The sequence below is a fragment of the Pollachius pollachius genome (genome assembly GCF_949987615.1).
Source record: "Pollachius pollachius genome assembly, chromosome: 6".
Lineage (NCBI taxonomy): Eukaryota > Metazoa > Chordata > Actinopteri > Gadiformes > Gadidae > Pollachius > Pollachius pollachius.
In genome coordinates, this window is record NC_136939.1 from 25,116,752 (window position 1) to 25,135,724 (window position 18,973).

The window sequence follows — 18,973 nt, forward strand, 5'->3', positions numbered from 1 at the left end:
CTAAGGGCTCGAGCCTATAATTTTTCTCCCGCGCGTCTGGTTCCTCGCGCATAGAACGCACCGGCAGCACGAGCCTCCGTTTTTTACGATTAAACGGTCGCCGATCCAAAGTTATTTCGAGATATGTAAGCATTGTCCGTTTTTTTCTGCGTCTACGGCGCGAAACAGGCATCCCCACGCGCGGCGCGGCAGCAGCATGGCGGGAAACAACGACAGCCTCGCGGAGTTCCTCCTGTGTCTCGCGCGGAGGAACGTCTCCGCGAGCCCGGGAACGCCGAACGGCACCGCGAGCGCCACTTGTGGCAACGTACCGCCCTCACAAGACCCCCGTCCGGTCGCCAAAAAGGTAGGATAGACCCCCGCCAAAACGCGGTCCTCTTCGCTTCTAGACGCAACAATGATATAGGCCTATGACATACGAATTATTAAATAATGTTGCCTATCAAAACTATAATTATAATTATTTATTAATAGTTACATTTAATAATACACTATATGTCATGCTTTATCAATAAATATTCCATTTAATAAATTATAATGATGGATGATGATAGGTTAACGACATTCCCCTGCAACAAGTCCACCGTAAGAATTTTGTGACACTACTAGAGTTTAGAGAGATTTTATATTCATATTTATTTATTCATTTCATTTCAATATTTCATACTTCACAATCATGTTTATTCTTATTTTTAATTTATTATTCTCCTTTAGCTGACATTAGAATGCATTGGAGTGCAAAGTGTGTGATTGTATGCCGAATTATTGTTTTTAGTTATGGTTCATTAATTCAAATACTTTTGGTTATTTGCGTGTTTGTGAGCAGAAAACGTAGGAATGGTATGCTGTAGCCATTACATGTGGGAGTGGTTCAGAATCAATTAAGCAATTAATCAGCCTCTCTAATTGGGTTTGTGTGTCAGACTGACTGACTTCCCCTCGTGCGTTGGTCCGTCAGTCAATTAACCGAATCTACTAATTGATCGTCAAACATGTTATTTCCGGCAAAACAATGTAATTCTTGTCGTCAGGTTATAGCCCTTATATGTGATGGATGGAAGAGAGAGAGAGTTTGTAAAGCTCACGACTAGCAGAGAGAGAGAGAGAGAGAGAGAGAGACTACTGCAGACAGAACAGCCTCCCGCTCTGTCTCCTCAGTGTCTCTCTCTCTCTCTCTCTCTACTGAGCTTGACGGCACTGAGCCAATCGTGGTTTCACCAGGACTCACAGACGAATCAGAAACGCGACAACAACGTACCATTGATCGGCAACATGCTCTTAAAGGTCCCATGGCATGCTACTTTATTAGTGGGCCCCTAACACAGTATATGAAGACGTTCCCGAAATTCAGCCGTGGTGCAGAATTACAGCCACTACGAGCCAGTCTCACTTTGAGCTTTCCCCAAACGCCCCGTTTCGGTGTCTGTAGCTTTAATGCAAATGAGGAGGAGAGAGGTGGGTCACGGAGGAGGGTGGGGGTGTGGCCCTGAGCAGCTTGTGGCCACGTATCGCAATGGCGAGGCGCACACAGCCTTTTGCCGTGTTCTGTAAATATTCTAGAAGTGTTTTTCAAACTGTGAGGCGCGCCTCCCCTGGGGGGCGCCAGAGGTCTTCAGGGGGTGCGCGACGTGAGAAAAAAATAAACCAGAAAAAACAGACACAGCGCATCTACACAGCGAAGACGCGCTGTGGTCGAAATCGTTCCCTATTCACTCACTCACTATTCCCTATATAGTGTTTATGAAATAGGAAACGAACAAATGAGAATTCGGACACTACGATGAACATTTCTAAACGTCTTTTGCGTCAGTAAATGCGCTGGGTATTTGTGTGACGCAGACAGATGCGCCCACATCATGTAAACAAACCGGGCACCCACAAGGAAAACTGGAGGTTGTATTGATGTTGAATGTTACATTTCCTTGATCAAGTTTTTTTCAATTAATTTTGAATGTTATATTTTCTATGTTAAATCCCAAACAAATTGTTGACATTTCTAAACGAAAGCCGGAGACTCCATCATTAAATGTATACGTTTTCGTTATTATTCAGCTTCTTCCTCTCCTCCGGAAAAACACGACCACATTACATTGTGGTATACGGGAGTAACGTAGGGAATGTAGGGAACATCGTATGTTCACTCAAATTTTGGGTATTTTAAGTCTACTTTATAGTGAGTGAAATTTACCACTGAGAATTCGAACACCACTACAAAATGGCGAGCACCCTATATAGTGCACTATATCCGTGATAGGGAACGATTTCGAACACAGCTACGCAAACTCATTGCTCCCACTAAAGTAGAGGTGAGCTAAAAAAGGAGGCTAAACGGGCAGTTTACAGATTAAGATGTTCAAATGTATTTCAAAAACGTTAAGCAAAAACATGCTTAGATAAAGATGTTAAAATGTGTTAAGAATTGTGTTTAAAAACGCACAAAAATGTTTAAAATGTGTCAAAAAAATATGATCACAGATGTTTAAGATGTGTAAAATATGATCAGATGTTTAAAATGTGTAAAATAGTTAAAAGATCTTTCAAAACACAGGGATTTAGAACATTTTTTTGGGGGGTGGGGGGGCTCAGCTGAAATCTGTTCTCTGAGGGTGGGCTCACTCTCTCATACTTTGAAAACCCCTGCTCTAGAACACTCCGGGTGCTCCGGCGGGAGTCCTGGAGCTCCTGGTTCTCAGACGTCTCTGGTTCTTCCACCTCCACATCAATCTGAAGTAGACTGAACCACGACATTGAGGAGAAAGGGATTGTTGCCAGCGATTGTCTCCAGCCGGAGCCTCGCTGCCGAGGGACCACCACCTCAGCAGCGGGCAGCTGGCAGCGCTTAGGCACCAGCGCCTCCTGCGGTGGGCATCGGGCAGCGCCGAGGCGGTGGTCCCTCGTCAGCGGGCAGCGGGGCTCATGCGGGAGACAATCGCTGGCAACAATCCCTTTCTCCTCCATGTCTTGGTTCATGTACTTCAGGGAGTCAAAGCCAAAGTTCCTTTTCCCCCAATTCCTTCTCAACCATGGCTGAGATAACCCATACTACGAGTCTCGTTGTGGAAATACCAGAGAGAGGAAGAAGAAGAGTTAACTGATTAATGAAACTGAGAACTGATTAAAACAAACTTAAAATTCTTAAAATATTTTGAATTACATTTGGAATTAAGGCGTTTAAGACAGAGTCGACCCCTCAGGGCGACATTCAGCTGGTCAGGAGCAGTCAGGATCAGGCATCTCGCTCAGGGACACCTCCACACTCAGCTAGGTGGAGCCGGGGATCCAACTAGAAACCTTCCGGTTACCAGTCAACCCGCTCTACTTCGTGATCTGTATACAATTTGCATTGGGAGATGTGTGATCGACCGGGTATTGTATTGCAGTTACGGAGAGGTGCCTTGCTCGAGGAAAACTCAATTTTCGGCTAAGAGGAGCCGGGGATCGAACTCACAACCTTCCGGTAGCGAGCTAAGCTGACCCGCAGAGAATATATTGATTGGGTCGTTCTGCAAAATATAGATTTTATCTGGAAGACCCAGAATCAATTTGTAAAAGCCAGCTTAGTAAGCGTATGTGTGTGTTGGTGTGTGTGTGTGTTTGCACATGCTTACTAAGCGTGTGTGTTTGTGTTGGCACATGCTTACTTAGCGTGTGTGTGTGTGTGTTTGCACGTTCTTAGTAAGCATGTGGGCGTTCGTGTCTGCGTGTGTGTACTTAGCGTGTGTGTGCGTGCTTACTTAGCATGTGCGTGTGTGTGTGTGTGGGCGTGCCAGCCAATGACAGCGATGGCTACCTCATTTTTAACACAATCTCTTTATAAATTACGCTTTTATGAGCCTCCCCCTCCCACCCCTTCTACTTATTGTATGTTTGTACGTCCTGGCACTTAATGTACGCACTTATTGTGTGTCGTACTTACTTATAGTATTAAGTTGTGTAGCGTCTTATCCTAGCTATCTTTGTTGTATACGGAGAATGGGTTAACCTAGTTATGGTTAGTTCTCGGCACTTGGTTCTATGAACATCCTTACTGTAACGACAGCGATATATGGTTGTTGCTGTAAATTTCTAAATGTGAATTAAACATGTAGCTTGAATGATAGTTTTCCGAGGGACAACGACTGGTTTCTTGACATAGGGAGGGAACTGTCCCCAGTGTTCCCACTAAAAACCAGAGCCTAGGTCACTTCAGTTTCTTTGCGAAAACGAAAAAAAATGGAATGGAAAGTTCCGTAAAAAATCGGCATTGTTGAGGGTTGTAAGTGCATGAAACGGTAATTGTGCAGCAATTTTACGTGCGAAAATCGGTAATTCATCATGCAGCTTTCATCGTGGATGTATGATGTTTAAGTTTGGAAGATTCACCACTGGTGTGGAGGAGAGTAAGATATAGATCTAGAAAACATAGAGAGGGGAAGGAAGACGTATATATCTAGAATAAATAGATCTAGAGTACATAGAGAAGGAGAGGAAGATGTATAGATCTAGAGTACATAGAGAGGGAGAGGAAGATCCATAGATCTAGAATACATAGAGAGGGAGAGGAAGATGTTTAGATCTAGAGTACATAGGGTAGGACAGGAAGATGTATAGATCTAGAATAGATAGAGGGACAGGAAGATCGATAGATCTAAAGTACATAGAGAGGGAGAGGAAGATGTTTCGATCTAGAATACATAGAGAGGGAGCGGAAGATGTATATATATATAGAATAAATAGAAAGAGAGGAAGATGTATAGATCTAGAATACATAGAGAAGGAGAGGAGGCTTGGGGCAATTTTTGACCGTCAGATCATCAACCCCCCCCCCCCCCCCCCCCCTCACGCAATCACACACACATAGCCCACCCCCCCCCCCCATTTCAATCTTCCACTCGTAATTTTTTCTCTCCTGGTTGTTCAAAGCCTTCTATACGCTCTGATGGATTCTCTGTGGTCGGAGACACACACGTTTGCGCACACACGCACACGCACAAACAAACACACACACATTGTCACATGCTATGTGCTCGCATGCACGCATACACAACCAAACACACACACACACACACACACACACACACACACACACAAACACTTACACTCTAAAATGCCTTCACACTCAAACACACATACACATTTACCCTCTGAAATGCAAACACACTCACACACACACACACACACACACACACACACACACACACACATTCACACACACACACAGTTAAAAAATACTAAAAAAGGAGGCGCTACAGATGGCTGCCGTGTCTCAAGGTCCTCCTTAGGAGCCTTAGACAGTAATCTCAAGAATCTCATTACCAGCGAATGCGGCTCTAATTGTGCATTTTACAAAACCATCTTGAATCTTGAGTCACACGCGTATGTGCTCGCACATAGACACACAGACACACACACTCGCACTCTCAAACACACACACACTCACACACACACACACACACACACACAGACACACAGACAGACACACACACATACACACACAGACCCTCACACACACACACACACTCTCAAACACACACGTACACCCTATAATACACACACACATACACAAACACAGACAGACAGACAGACAGACAGACAGACAGACACACAGACACACAGACACACATACAGAGAATCCAGAATCCAGAGAAAGTTGACAAAAAGAAAATAAAAAATCTTAAAAAAAAAAAAATAGGCCCAAAAATCATTGGGCCTACTTTTGCCCTCAATGACTGAAGTTATTGGTTGTTATTTAGCTATGTTTATTTTCAGTTACAATTGTTTTAAGAAAAGACTCAAGATCAAAAGTGATGCCATTTAAAATGCTCTGAATCATTCACCCTTTCCACACCCTTTCCACAATACCAAACAGAACGGTCAGAGTAAGTAAAAGTACAAGAACATTATTTCAAACAACCCGATCTATAAGCATAGTGCATAGCAAGGAAAGTCGGATAGCAGCACCAACGTGATCTTGACACTTGTCATGGCTTTTGGTTGCCATATCAAGATTTTTCACATCAGTGAAACCATGAACAGCCCACGTTGGAGATTTGCCATTATTCAAGAGCAAACAGGGCCAGCAGTGCAGTCGATTGCTAATGCTACCAGTAAGCCATGAGTACCTAGCAAACCATGTAGCACTCACAACACCGACGTTGCCATTACTTTTGGTGATCTCGATTTTGGGAAGTGGTCTACCTTTTTCTTTGGTCGCTAACTTAGCACTGTAACTCAATTAATGGAATGCTTTGTGTAAGAAAACATGAACAATGTCCTCTGTTTCCAATGTTTCAATTGTACACTTTATTTGCAAATGTTAGAATCTCGCTATCGTTCAGATGATTTCACCTGCTTTGCGTCTCTTAGACTGAGCGGCAATGCAGAGCGGGTTTGTTATCGACAGCGTTGCCAGATTGGACAGATTAAAAGTTGCCCAATTGGATGGGAAATCTGCCCAATCTGGCAACACTGCTCACCAGCCAAGGATCCTGCTTATTGGTTAATAGCGCAGCTCGATATTTTTTTGCGTGAATCAGACCCCTTAAGGTCACACCCACTCAGAGGAGGACTTTCCTCCTCTCTCCCATTGAAACCCATGTTATTCACCGGCCGCCAGTACTTTCGGGGAAATTAATGGGAGTCAACGGTGGCTGAGGGAGGAACGTCCTCCCTGAAGTAATTGTCAATAGGCGATAGGGGGTGCTAATGTCCCTTTACCCAGGCAAACGAACATTATATATTCAAAGGCATTAAAGTAGTCATATTTAAGGGCATTAATTAATCCACTGAATTACACAGACAGACAGACAGACAGACACAGGCAGACAGACAGACAGACAGACCAACACTTGCACTCTCCAACACTTACACACGCACACACAAATACACACACTTACTCCCTCAAACACACAAAAGTTGTGTATGAACAAATATTGGAGGTTAACATGGATGCTGTATCTTTCTCAAGGTCTAAAACATGGAACTCTCTGTGAGAGTGCCCGCCTCTGAATGATACCGCTTTGATTAAGACCTTTCTGACCAATTAGGGCGGACCCTTCCCTGATTGGTTCAGGGAATCCATCTCACCTGTCAATAACTTGTGTGGAATGAGGGAGGGCGGGAGCAGAGAAAGAGGCGCCATTTTGTTTCGCGTTAGAATCGACTGAAGCGAAATTACTTCCTTAATGTGTTTGAATTTTAAAACTCGTTGAATTTCTTATAGGAAATTTAAATTTATTTTCTGTATGGACTTGTGTGTGTGTGTGTGTGTGTGTGTGTGTGTGTGTGTGTGTGTGTGTGTGTGTGTGTGTGTGTGTGTGTTAGCACATGCAAAACTGCCTATTGAAGATAAGAGTCTTTGTCTCTGTAATGCTGCGTTCACACCAAAAGACACATTTGTCGCTGTGTTGTCACCCAAGTTTTGTCGCGGGACAAATCGTAATCTGTCGCTGTGCTGTCTTTACCTGTTGTGGAAGAGGGAGAGATGTCGGAGAACCCGACGCAGTCTATTCATTATATTGTAATAACCATGGAAGAGGTGTTGAATGAAGTATTGATTAGACAGCGATTTATTAGATACCTAATAAACCATTGGAACACACAAAACCAGTACCCACAGCAAAGCCGGTAAACAAACCCCGCGAAGCCCAATCCCTACAAGAGCTCCCAGCGCTACGGCCATCCGGAGGCACACAGAGCTTTTGGCCGTGATATTATATATAAAATTATGTTATATTATATACTATATATAGAGCTCCGGGAGTCGCAAACGGCAACAATCACTTTCTCCTCCATGCTGTGGTTCACCCCGGACTGCACTGCAGGGAACGGTAGGCCGGTTGAACGCTGATTGGCTGTTACGTTACGCACGTCACTCAGTGGCGGCGCTGTTGAACGCTGATTGGCTGTCATCACGCGAATGTCACGGCAAAGTTGAAATATCTCAACTTGAGCGAAAGTGTCGCGCTACAAATCCACGTGAACGTGCTTGCCCTTGCCGGGCAAAAGTGTCGCGCTGCAAATCAAATCTTGTCGCGGGTTTTCTCTAGCGAAAAATTTGCCCAATTCACGTCTCTACGTTGACTTTGTATGGAACTGGTCGCCCCTTCGCGTTTGGTGTGAATGCACATTAAAGGGTTATCTGCACTCTGATTGGTTATCAAGCAACAGGTGTGCAGCCACCCCCAGCCCCCAGAGAAATAGTAAATATGTAAGTAATATGTAATTGATATAGCACCTTTCATACAGGAGAGAGAGAGAGAGAGAGAGAGAGAGAGAGAGAGAGAGAGAGAGAGAGAGAGAGAGAGAGAGAGAGAGAGAGAGAGAGAGAGAGAGAGAGAGAGAGAGAGAGAGAGAGAGAGACCCGTTGCAATGAACCGGTTTAAACACGATCCACCTGTTAAGAAACAGAGGTTGCCTTCCTGTAAAGCAGGTATTTACCGTTTTTTTCGTCTTCTATTCTAACAGACCTTGTAAACACACACTTCAGGAATGTGGTGCATGTCAGAATGTCGGAATTACAGTGAAGTGCGATTTGTTGCTGTACAATTCAGCGGACGAATGCGTGGTTTTAACTAGCGGTGTAGAGAGAGAGAGAGAGAGAGAGAGAGAGAGAGAGAGAGAGAGAGAGAGAGAGAGAGAGAGAGAGAGAGAGAGAGAAATGGAGGGAAAGAGTCAGTGTGTTTGTGTGTGTGTGCAGGGCCGGCCCTGACCAATTTGGCGCCCTAGGCAAGATTTTTGCTGGTGCCCCCTACCCCTTTGGATCGCACAGTAAGTTCGACTAGCAATGATCATACACTCAAAGAAGCTGCAAAGCTTTGTCTTTGAGACTCTTTTATTTTAGATAGAAAATTAAACACACAAAAAACGTATTACAAACCAAGTAAAAAGCAATGAATCATAAATACAATATATATAAGGTATGCACAAAATACTGCAGACGTTAGAACTTTTAATAATCAAACACTTTGCCGTTAAAAAAAAGTCTTGCAAAACAAGTGACAATGAATCACTCATACAATAAGGTATGCACAAAATACTGAAAAGAAATGCATGATGTTTACTAAAGGCATTCATAAGCAAAATAATAGATATGAGTTCAGATTCAAATTATTGTAAATACAATTAAATGAAGTATGGTTTATCTAGTTTGGTTCTAATCAGAGATTAAACAAGCACTCAAGTGAAGCGTAAAAAAAATACAATAATATATTATTATATGAAAGACATGGGAAATATATGATATGCAAACCACAAACTATCATCCAAAATCAGCTTGAAAATAAACACTGCTCCAACAATGGTTACTACAATGCATTGGATAATTTAAGGATAATACCCCCATTTTACTGTGGGTTACAAACTGTTATGGACCTATGTACATAGCTGACATGTTTCGATTTTCATTGAAGCGTGGGGGTTTGGATTGAGCAGCGGACCAGCTAGGTTAAGAGCTGCCGTTCCTTTTCTTTTTTTAAAACAAACACTGCATGACTAGTTAACTTTGGTTAAGTTGTTTACATGTTGCTTGGCAACGCGCTACGCCCTGACAACTGTTGGCAGACTATTTGTATTTACTAAATATTAAAACCACATTTAAAACCACATATTGCTTCGATAAGTGAATAAATTAAATCAATAGCCATATATTAAGCGGAGATATGTATAGGGAACAGTTAGCTCCAGAGAAATAAAGATAGAAAGGTGAACAAGAGCCTGACAAAGTGACCCCCGATACCTAGGATAAGATGCTACATGATGCTAAGTACTAAAGATAGCTAGGATAAGATGTTCCACAATGCTAGGTACTACAGATAGCTAAGGTAAGATGCTACACCATGCTGAGTACTAAATAACGCTAGGATAAGATGATACACCATGCTAAGTACTAAAGATAGCTAGGATACGATTCTACACAACTAAGTACTATAAATAAGTACGACATACAATAAGTGCGTACACTAAGTGCCAGGACGTACAACATCAAATAAGTGTGTACATTAAGTGCCAGGAGGTACAACATACATTAAGTGCCAGGACGTACTACATACAATAAGTGCGTACATTAAGTGCCAGGACGTACAACATACAATAACTGTCTACATTAAGTCCCAGGCCGTACGACATACAATAAGTGCGTACACTAAGTGCCAGGACGTACAAACATTCAATAAGTGTGTACTTTAAGTGCCAGGACGTACAAACACACAATAAGTGAGTAAAACCGAGTAAAACCAAACTGAAAACAAAATAAGACAGATGTTTTCCTCGGTCAGCCCAGAGCGTAATCAACCCTATGAGTCTGTGGGGAGAAAGAAAAGAGTAATGGAGGCAAAGATATACTACCCTTCAGCTGGGGCAGTGATTGTATTGATCACACACACACAAACACACAATTACAGACGCACACACACACATTCTGTAGTCATTGGCAATGCCTTTGCATATCATCAGATGGAGAGAGAGAGAGAGAGAGAGAGAGAGAGAGAGGGGGGCAGAGGGAGAGGGGGAGAAAGAGAATGCTTCTTATGCATGATAGATTGATAGATGTTTAAGGCTTTGTTATTTAATGCGTCTCGGAGGTCTTTAGTCTAGCCCGAGCCAATCAGATATTGTATTCCCTTGATTTCAGACAGACTTCGAAGCTGTTTGTTATGGTTCAGTTATGCTGTGTTCAAGTCCTGCCTGCCTATGGGTAAAACATTTGCTCATAGATGTTACAGACGGACCAGAATTGGTATGTCGAGTACCTATAATTATTAAGATGTTCTTGTTTGTTCATGTAACACACACATGTTATCTTTATAGGCTTAGTGTGCAAGTTTGAACAGAGGGTTTGCATATTGGGCTTCTTAAGTTTAAGTACACATAGCAAACATCAAGGAGAGAGAGAGAGAAAGAGAGAGAGAGAGGAGAAGAGGGAGAGGGAGAGAGAGGGAGATCAAGTACTATGTCCTCACATTGTTAGTCTGTACATCACACTGCTTTTTAAACCAGTTTTTGTGACTGTCAAAACATTTCACGCCTTTTCAAAGCAGAAATGCAAATGCTGTCAAAGAGTGAGTTTAAGCAAAGCACTGTGTTTGGAAGAGGAGAGACGCCACCTTATGTAAAGAGATGATGAACTTACTGTGAAATTTAAATGTGAAATATTTTAAACTTACGAAAAGTCTCATCTGTTCAGAGTTCAGCTAGCATAGTTGTTTGTACGTCCTGGCACTTAATGTACACCCTTATTGTATGTTTGGCTGATGTTTCTCTTTCTTCTGAAAAACAAAGCCAAAGTTAAAAAATGCATTGTAGAAAGTGAGATATATTAAAGATTCTGCAGAAAGCTAAAGCTAAATAAAGCTAAAGCTAAATACTGTGTTTGCATTCTATATATTGTATATTATACTGTTAAAGTATTGCATGAGACCATTTATGTTGGCATACTTAAATGACGGATCACACAAAAACCTCTCGGAAACCATCGACAAAAGCAACCGGCCTTTCTGAATTACCGTGATAGATTTTACTTAATGCCTTAATTGACTTCGTTAATTTAACATATCCTCTGGCGCTTCTGACACTGCCATCAACCAGGACTGGGGTAGGTACATGCCCAGGGTTAGTTATCGACCATATGGGTTACCATGATGAACACCAGTGTGTAAGCTAAGCTAGGCTAATTGTGGCACGATGCTACGCGAGAAAGAGCAGGAAAATCGGACTCGCCTCTTTTGTAATTTCTTTTTTTTTTTGTAAATGTTGTAATTTTTTATTTTGTCGTTTGTACATTTTGTAATTTAGTTATTTGGTAATTTTTTTAATTTGGTAATTTTTGTAATTTCTCATTTAGTAATTTCTCATTTAGTAATTTGACAAATTTCTGCTAATGGGGATTAATAAAGTTGCATCTAATCTCATGTATTTTGCTACGTAACAATAGTGCCTGAAGCTATTTTGTGCTGTTTTGTGAGCGAATTACTTAAACATTCACCGTCAGGGTTTTAGAAAGCTGCTGACTCTCCCAATATGTTGATTGTGCTGAGAGAGAGAGAGAGAGAGAGAGAGAGGGGGGGGGGCGGGCAGAGAGGGAGGGGAGAGAGGGAGACAAGGTGAGAGGGAGAGACAAGGAGAGGGGGAAAAAGGAGGAGAGGGAGACAGGGAGACAAGGAAAGAGAGAGAGAGAAGGACAGAGAGAGTGTATCGCATCGCATTGTTTGTCTGTACATCCCACCGACATATTTACTGACTCTACGTTTTATCATAAAGTGAGACTCTGACTCTGTCCCTCTCCGCGGGGGCAATATTAACAGTTGTTAATATTGGGGCAATTGATTATTATCAATATGAGCAAAAAACGTGCTAACGAACCAACAAAACAACCCCCAAACCCGCTCCAACGTTTATTCAGCTCAACAAACATGAGCTCAGCGGGCAGTATCAACCGCCCTCTCTAGGGGATGGCGTTGTTAGGAAGGCCAATTAAGCTGCGTTCTGCTAACCACAAGAAGCTAACATTTCCGTGGCATAAAACAATCAGCAAGTGTCTAGGTGAGCTGGGGATAAGAACAGAAATAGGAAATGAGTTGGCAGAAGTCATGAAGTCACGTAAATCATCTTAACAAAGGCACCGTCGCACCGGCCAGATACTAAAGTGACCTTGTAAATGGACTGTATTTATCTAGCGCTTTTCTAACCAGTGGTCCACATTACAATACTGCCTCACATTCATCCATTCATACACACATTCACCCATTCATACACACATTCACTCATACATGTATACATTCACCCATGTATGCTCACATGCACCCATTCATAAACCAATTCATATACACATTCACCAATTTATATACCCATTCACCCATTCATAACCCCATTCACCCATTCATATACATTCATCCATTCATTCACACATTCACACACCGACGGCGGAGCCGACTCCTCGGCTCATCAGGAGCAGTCAGGGTGAGGCGTCTCGCTCAGGGTCACCTCGACACTCGGAAGAGCCTGAGATCCAACTAGCAACCTTTCGTGAGGCTGTGTACGAAAATGGTTTCGGGAAGTTTAGAAGTTGTGTCGTGTTGATCTGTTCAATCCAACGGAGATGGAGGGGTTTTGTCCTTTGGGTGGAATATGTGTAAGAGAGAGAGAGCGAGAGCGAGTAAAATATTGAAATGATTGCAAAAGCTTGGAAGGCAGACTCATTGGAAATGCATGGAAATGGTAATCCATGCATACGACATTATAATCAAATAGCCCCCTTCCTACAAAACTGTCTTGTTCAGTTGATTGGGGACGATACTCCTGCTCTATTTTTGGGAATCACCTCAGCTCTGGCCCTTCTCACCTGCAGGGTTTGGGGTTTGAAACCTCTTCAAGTGCCTTCTTGTATCACAAGGTTTGCTGTGCAGACGAACTAATCAAGACAATCAGAGCTGAAGGGGTTCCTCGAGATAGGGGGGCGACATATACTTAGTCATTGCTGTCAAAAACGTTTTTTTTTTTCGTACTTTCGTTGCTGAGACCTTTTTTGGCCTCTCTCTCTCTGTCTGTCTTTCTGTCTGTCTGTTTGTTTGTCTGTCTGTCTGTCTGTGTCTCTCTCTCTTGCTACCTCTCTCTCACTCTGTCTCTCTCTCTCTTTCTCTGTCTGTCTGTCTGTCTGTCTGTCTGTCTGTGTCTCTCTCTCTCCGTCTGTCTCTGTCTCACTGTCTCTCTCTCTCTGTCTCTGTCTCCATTTTCTCTCTCTCTCTCTCTCTCTCACTGCTGTCACCGTCCTGTCCAACATTTTTGCAAAGGTTCAGATACTGGCGCAGAATCCATTCAAACATGAACGCCTTTTCATGATGAGATACCCCAGCTCGCCAACAATGTGGAACACATTTATAACAGCTCTTTCAGAATCACCCAATTCTCTCTCTCTCTCTCTCTCTCTCTCTCTCTCTGTCTCTCTCTCTCGCGCCCATCACCCAATTCCCTGCTCGAGTTGGTGTCTGGCTGCAAAGGTGTGAATCCATTTGTGATGAATCACCCACCCCCCCCCACCCACCTGTTAACAAAGTTCACCAGTGACTCCGGTTAGTGAACAAAACACATGTTAACGTCGCTTCTGGCCCTCAGACGCCTACGAAAGGACGAGGCACATCTGTGGAAAGAGTGTGGGTTTGGCGCTCTCTCTCTCTCTCTCTCTCTCTCTCTGTTGCATGCTGGGAGCGAGTTGTGTGAGTAAATCAGGAGCGTGTGCGCTTCAATCTTGATTCCTTTTTGTTTGTAATTTAACGAGAGTGCACTGGTGAAAGTTACTTTATTGACACTTGTTTTCTGGGGAGTTTGGGGTTTTGTGCGTGGGGTTGTGCGTCCGTGTGGACGCCATGGTAAATGGCGAGTTCGCTCAGCTCACGAGGAAACATGGCATCAAAGTTGGTGCCGGTTTCCCGTGTAGCGTGGAGGACATCGGGCTGACTGTGGGAGAGGTAGTCGGGCATGGCAGCGTGAAATCAGCCGCTCGGATGAATAGTGCCGTAGTCCTCTTCCTGGACCAGGTGGAGAAGGTGAACCGCGTCGTCGAGACGGGTCTCACGGTGAATGGAATGTTTGTGCAGTGGCTAACGTTGACGCAGCCGGCAACAAGAATAACCTTGTCCAATGTCCCTCCTTTTATTACTGACGAATTTCTCTGGGTTTAAGTCTCCTTTGATGAAACACGTTGTGTCTCACCGGAGACACATATATATGATACTTAACAATCGGGATGCAGAGCTCAACCTCCGCTTTCATGTTAAAGTAGATGATTATGACTACGTGATCTTCGCTTCCTCGTCGGTAATGAAATGCTTTGGTTGTGGTGTGGAGGGACACACCGTGAGGGCCTGTCCGGGGCGCGGGGAGCCGGCTCCGCCTGGCCCGGGGGGGGAAGGGGCGACCTCCGCCGCTCCGCCGGTTGGAGCGGGGCGGGGGGGGATCTCTGCGGAGCTCGGTTCCGCTGCCGCGGTTACGCCAACGGAGAGCGTTGCAGTTGCGGGGCCGAGTGCGGTTTTCGGGGGGCCGATCGCCGCACCGCGCACGACAGTCAGCAGGACTGCCGTGTGCGACACTGAGGACGGTGTAGGAGTGCACATTGGTGAGGTGGAGGTGGGTGAGAGTGAGGTGAGTGTGGAAAAACTAACAAAAAAATACAAAAAAATGGAAGCAAAGGGGATGGGTGAGGAAAATATAGAGGCAATAAGAAGTGGTGGGGAGAAGAATGTGAAAGAGGTGAGTGAGATCAGCAAGGCACAGGGTAAACCAGCTGAGTTTGAAGTGGAGGAGAGTGAGGTCAGTGGGGAAAAACTAAGTGAAAAACACAAAAAGGTGGGAGAAAATGGGATGGGTGAGGAAACTATAGAGACAATAGGAGGAAGTGGGGGAAGGAAAATATGAAAGTGGTGGGTGATATCAGCGAATCACTGGGTAAACCAGCTGAATCTGGGGAAACGGTAGAAGGTGAGGCAGGTGAAGCCAGTGAGATGCAGGGGCGAGAAGAGGGCAGCTCATGGGCGGAACGGATAGAAGAAGAGGAGATGATGGTGGAGGAGGAAGCAGTAGAAGGAAGGCCAAAGCCTGCAACAAAACGCAGAGGGAAGGCTAAAAACAAAAGCAGTGATTCAAAGGCAAGCAAGTTGGGGAAAGACAGGCAGACTGGGAAAAAACAGACTGCACAGACAGACAGTGGAGAGGAAAGTCTCTCAGATGACAGTGACATCGTGCACATAGAAAAGCTAAGTTGCAGTCAGCAAAAGAAAATATATTCACCGGAGAAAATTAAGTCCTTTCTTCAGGACACCAAAAACGTAAAAGGAGTCAAGCTTGAGGAATATTTCCCAGATATTTCAGCATTTTATGTTTCTGCCAGATTTTACGCTAACAACAGAATTGAATCTGGCATTACAGACCAAGAAATGTACAGACTCAGGAAACTGGTGCTGAAAGTAAGAAGGCAGATGAACAGCAATGAGCGTAGAAACTCTGATGTGTGTCTTAACTAAGCTAATGGTTCCACTACTTTTACTTTTTATTTCGTTTTAAATACAACACTCATGACTGAGATTTTTAGCATGGGAAGTCTCAATGTCAATGGAGCAAGGGAGACAAAAAAGGGCACTCATTTATGAGACTTCTAAAACAAAACAAATTGATGTCCTTTTTTTTTACAAGAGACACATAGTTGCGCTCAAAATGAGGTAGATTGGAGAAGGGAATGGGAAGGAGATGTAGTCCTGAGCCACAACACTAGCCTCAGTGGAGGAGTGGGCTTCCTTTTCTCTAAGAGTTTCTCTCCAGTTTCCATGGAGGTCGAGCATGTCGTCATGGGGAGGTTGCTTTTAATTAAAGCTCGGTTTGAACGATTTAATGTGGTTTTTTTAAAGGTTTATGCCCCAACCAATGGTACAGAGAGGAAGCTGTTTTTAGAAAAAATAGCAGATGAATTAAATAGTTGCAACTCTGAGGATTATTTATTCTTGGGTGGGGATTTTAATTGTACAGAAAATGCGACGTTAGATCGCAACCATGCAGAACCGCATCCAGTTTCCCAACATGCTCTGAGGCAGCTGGTCTACTCTCATGGCCTAGTGGACGTGTGGAGGAGGATGCATGCGGACTGCCGTCAGTACACCTGGTCCCACCTCAGAGAGAGTAGGATCTCCTCAGCTAGGCTGGACCGCATTTATTGTGTTAAGCATCATTTTAATATTTTTAAAATGTGCAGCATTGTCCCTTCTGGTTTTAGTGATCATTCTTTAGTTTTGTGCAATGTTTTTATTCAGAATATTTCACCTAAAAGCGCTTATTGGCATTTTAATTCAGTCTTGGCATTTGATAAACACTTCAAGGAGGTACTTATGTATTTCTGGGATGCTTTTAGACAGAGGAAGGGTGACTTTAGCAGTATTAGGCAGTGGTGGGACCATGGTAAGACTCAGATTAAACTTTTATGTCAACAGCACACCCTCAACGTCACCAGAGACATCACCAGATCTATGAAAGACCTGGAGATTGATATAGTGGAACTAGAAAGTTTGAGTGAGTCCACAGCAGATCGAGGATATATTGAAATCCTCAAGATCAAAAAGCTAGCATTAGCCGACCTGTTGGATGTTAAAGTACAGGGTGCACTGGTCAGGTCCCGGTTTCAAGCCAGTGCGGAGATGGATGCTCCCACTGGTTACTTTTTCGGCCTGGAGAAGAGGAGCGGGCAGAGGCAGGTAGTCCACTCACTTCTAGCAGACACAGGGCAAACACTAACAGAACCCAGCCAGATACGAAGGCGAGCTGTGCAATTTTACTCATCACTGTACAGCAGTGAGTATGAGGAGCAGGAAGCTCAGGTGGAGGGGTTTTGCACCGAACTGCCTCAGGTCTCTGAGGAGACAAATGCGCAGCTCAACAGGCCATTAGAAATGCAGGAGCTGCTGGCCGCTCTGCAGGGCATGCAAGGGCGGCGGGCTCCCGGCATAGATGGCCTGAGCGTGGAATTCTATAAGGCCTTCTGGGATATCTTTGCTAAAGATCTGTTGGATGTTTTTAATGAAAGTCTGGCCGCTGGTTTAATGCCCACATCTTGCAGGAGAGCTGTACTCACGCTGCTCCCAAAAAAAGGTAACCTGCAGGACATTAAAAACTGGCGCCCTGTGTCTCTACTGTGTGTGGATTACAAGCTTCTGTCCAAACTCTTTGCCTCCAGGCTGGGGGTAGCTATGGAGCATCTCATCCACCGGGACCAGACCTACTGTGTGCCCGGCAGGTCCATGGTGGACAATGTCCACCTCATTCGGGATGTTTTGGACATCTCCGGCTCATTGGGGTATGGCACTGGTCTGATTTCTCTAGACCAAGAAAAGGCATTTGACCGCGTTGAACACAACTTCCTCTGGAAAGTTATGGAGAAATTCGGGTTCAGCGCTGGTTTCATAGCCAAGATCAAGGTGCTGTACAGTGATGTTGAGAGTGTGCTGAAATTTAACGGCGGTCTGTGTGCTCCTTTCAGGGTGTGCAGGGGCATCAGGCAGGGCTGTGCTCTGTCCGGCATGCTCTACACACCCTCCCTGGAACCCCTCCTTAACAGTTTACGAAACAATTTACAGGGTTTGCTTTTACCGGGTTTTAATAGTGGCATTGTTTTAAGCGCTTATGCCGATGACATTGTTGTTTTTATCAAAAACCAGAGGGATGTAGACATTATAACCAACACTGTAAAGAGGTTTAGCGTGGCATCGGCAGCGAGGGTGAATTGGAAAAAAAGCGAAGCCCTCGCTGTCGGTGAGTGGCGCGATGGTCTCCCAGTTCTTCCCCAGAGCCTGATTTAGCAAAAGGATGGCTTTAAGTACCTGGGGGTGTTCCTTGGTAAGGAACACATACTGCAGAAGAACTGGGAAGGCGTGACAGAGAAAATTGAGGGGAAACTTTCCAAGTGGAAATGGCTGCTCCCTCAGATGTCTTTTAAAGGTAGAGTCCTGGTTTTAAACAACCTTGTAGCATCCCAACTGTGGCACCGCTTAGCCTGTGTAGACCCACCTCCAAACCTACTAGCACAACTACAGCGGAAAATGGTTGATTTTTTTTGGGATGGCCTACACTGGGTGCCACAAGGGGTGCTGTTTTTAGCCAGAGAGGAGGGGGGACAGGGCCTCGTCCACCTGGCCAGCCGGACAGCCACTTTCAGACTACAGTTCTTACAAAAATATCTCACAGGGCCGGCCGATCTAGGGTGGAGAGATGTGGCCAGCTGCATTCTCAGACATGCAGATCACCTGGGGCTGGATGCCGCTTTGTTTTTAACTGATTCTAAACTTTTAAAATTAAGTGGGCTGCCTCTGTTTTATCAGGGTGTTCTTAAGTCTTGGGCCCTTTTTAACTGCAGAAGGTACCCAAAGTCTGACTCTCTGTACTGGTTGTTGAGAGAGCCATTGATTCACGGGGCCAAGCTGGATATCAGCAGCAGCGTCGGCCCCGGCCTGACGGTGGCGCTACT

General features: G+C 44.4%; 1 protein-coding gene across 1 annotated transcript in view; it reads left to right on the top strand.

Moving 5' to 3' along the window:
• The window catches only part of LOC307076959 (cholecystokinin receptor-like), a gene marked incomplete at its 3' end in the record, with an annotated part of 52,410 nt that continues 33,437 nt past the window's right edge, over positions 1-18,973 (top strand). Inside the window, exon 1 of the mRNA XM_079738191.1 lies at positions 1-346. The remainder of the gene's footprint in view (positions 347-18,973) is intronic.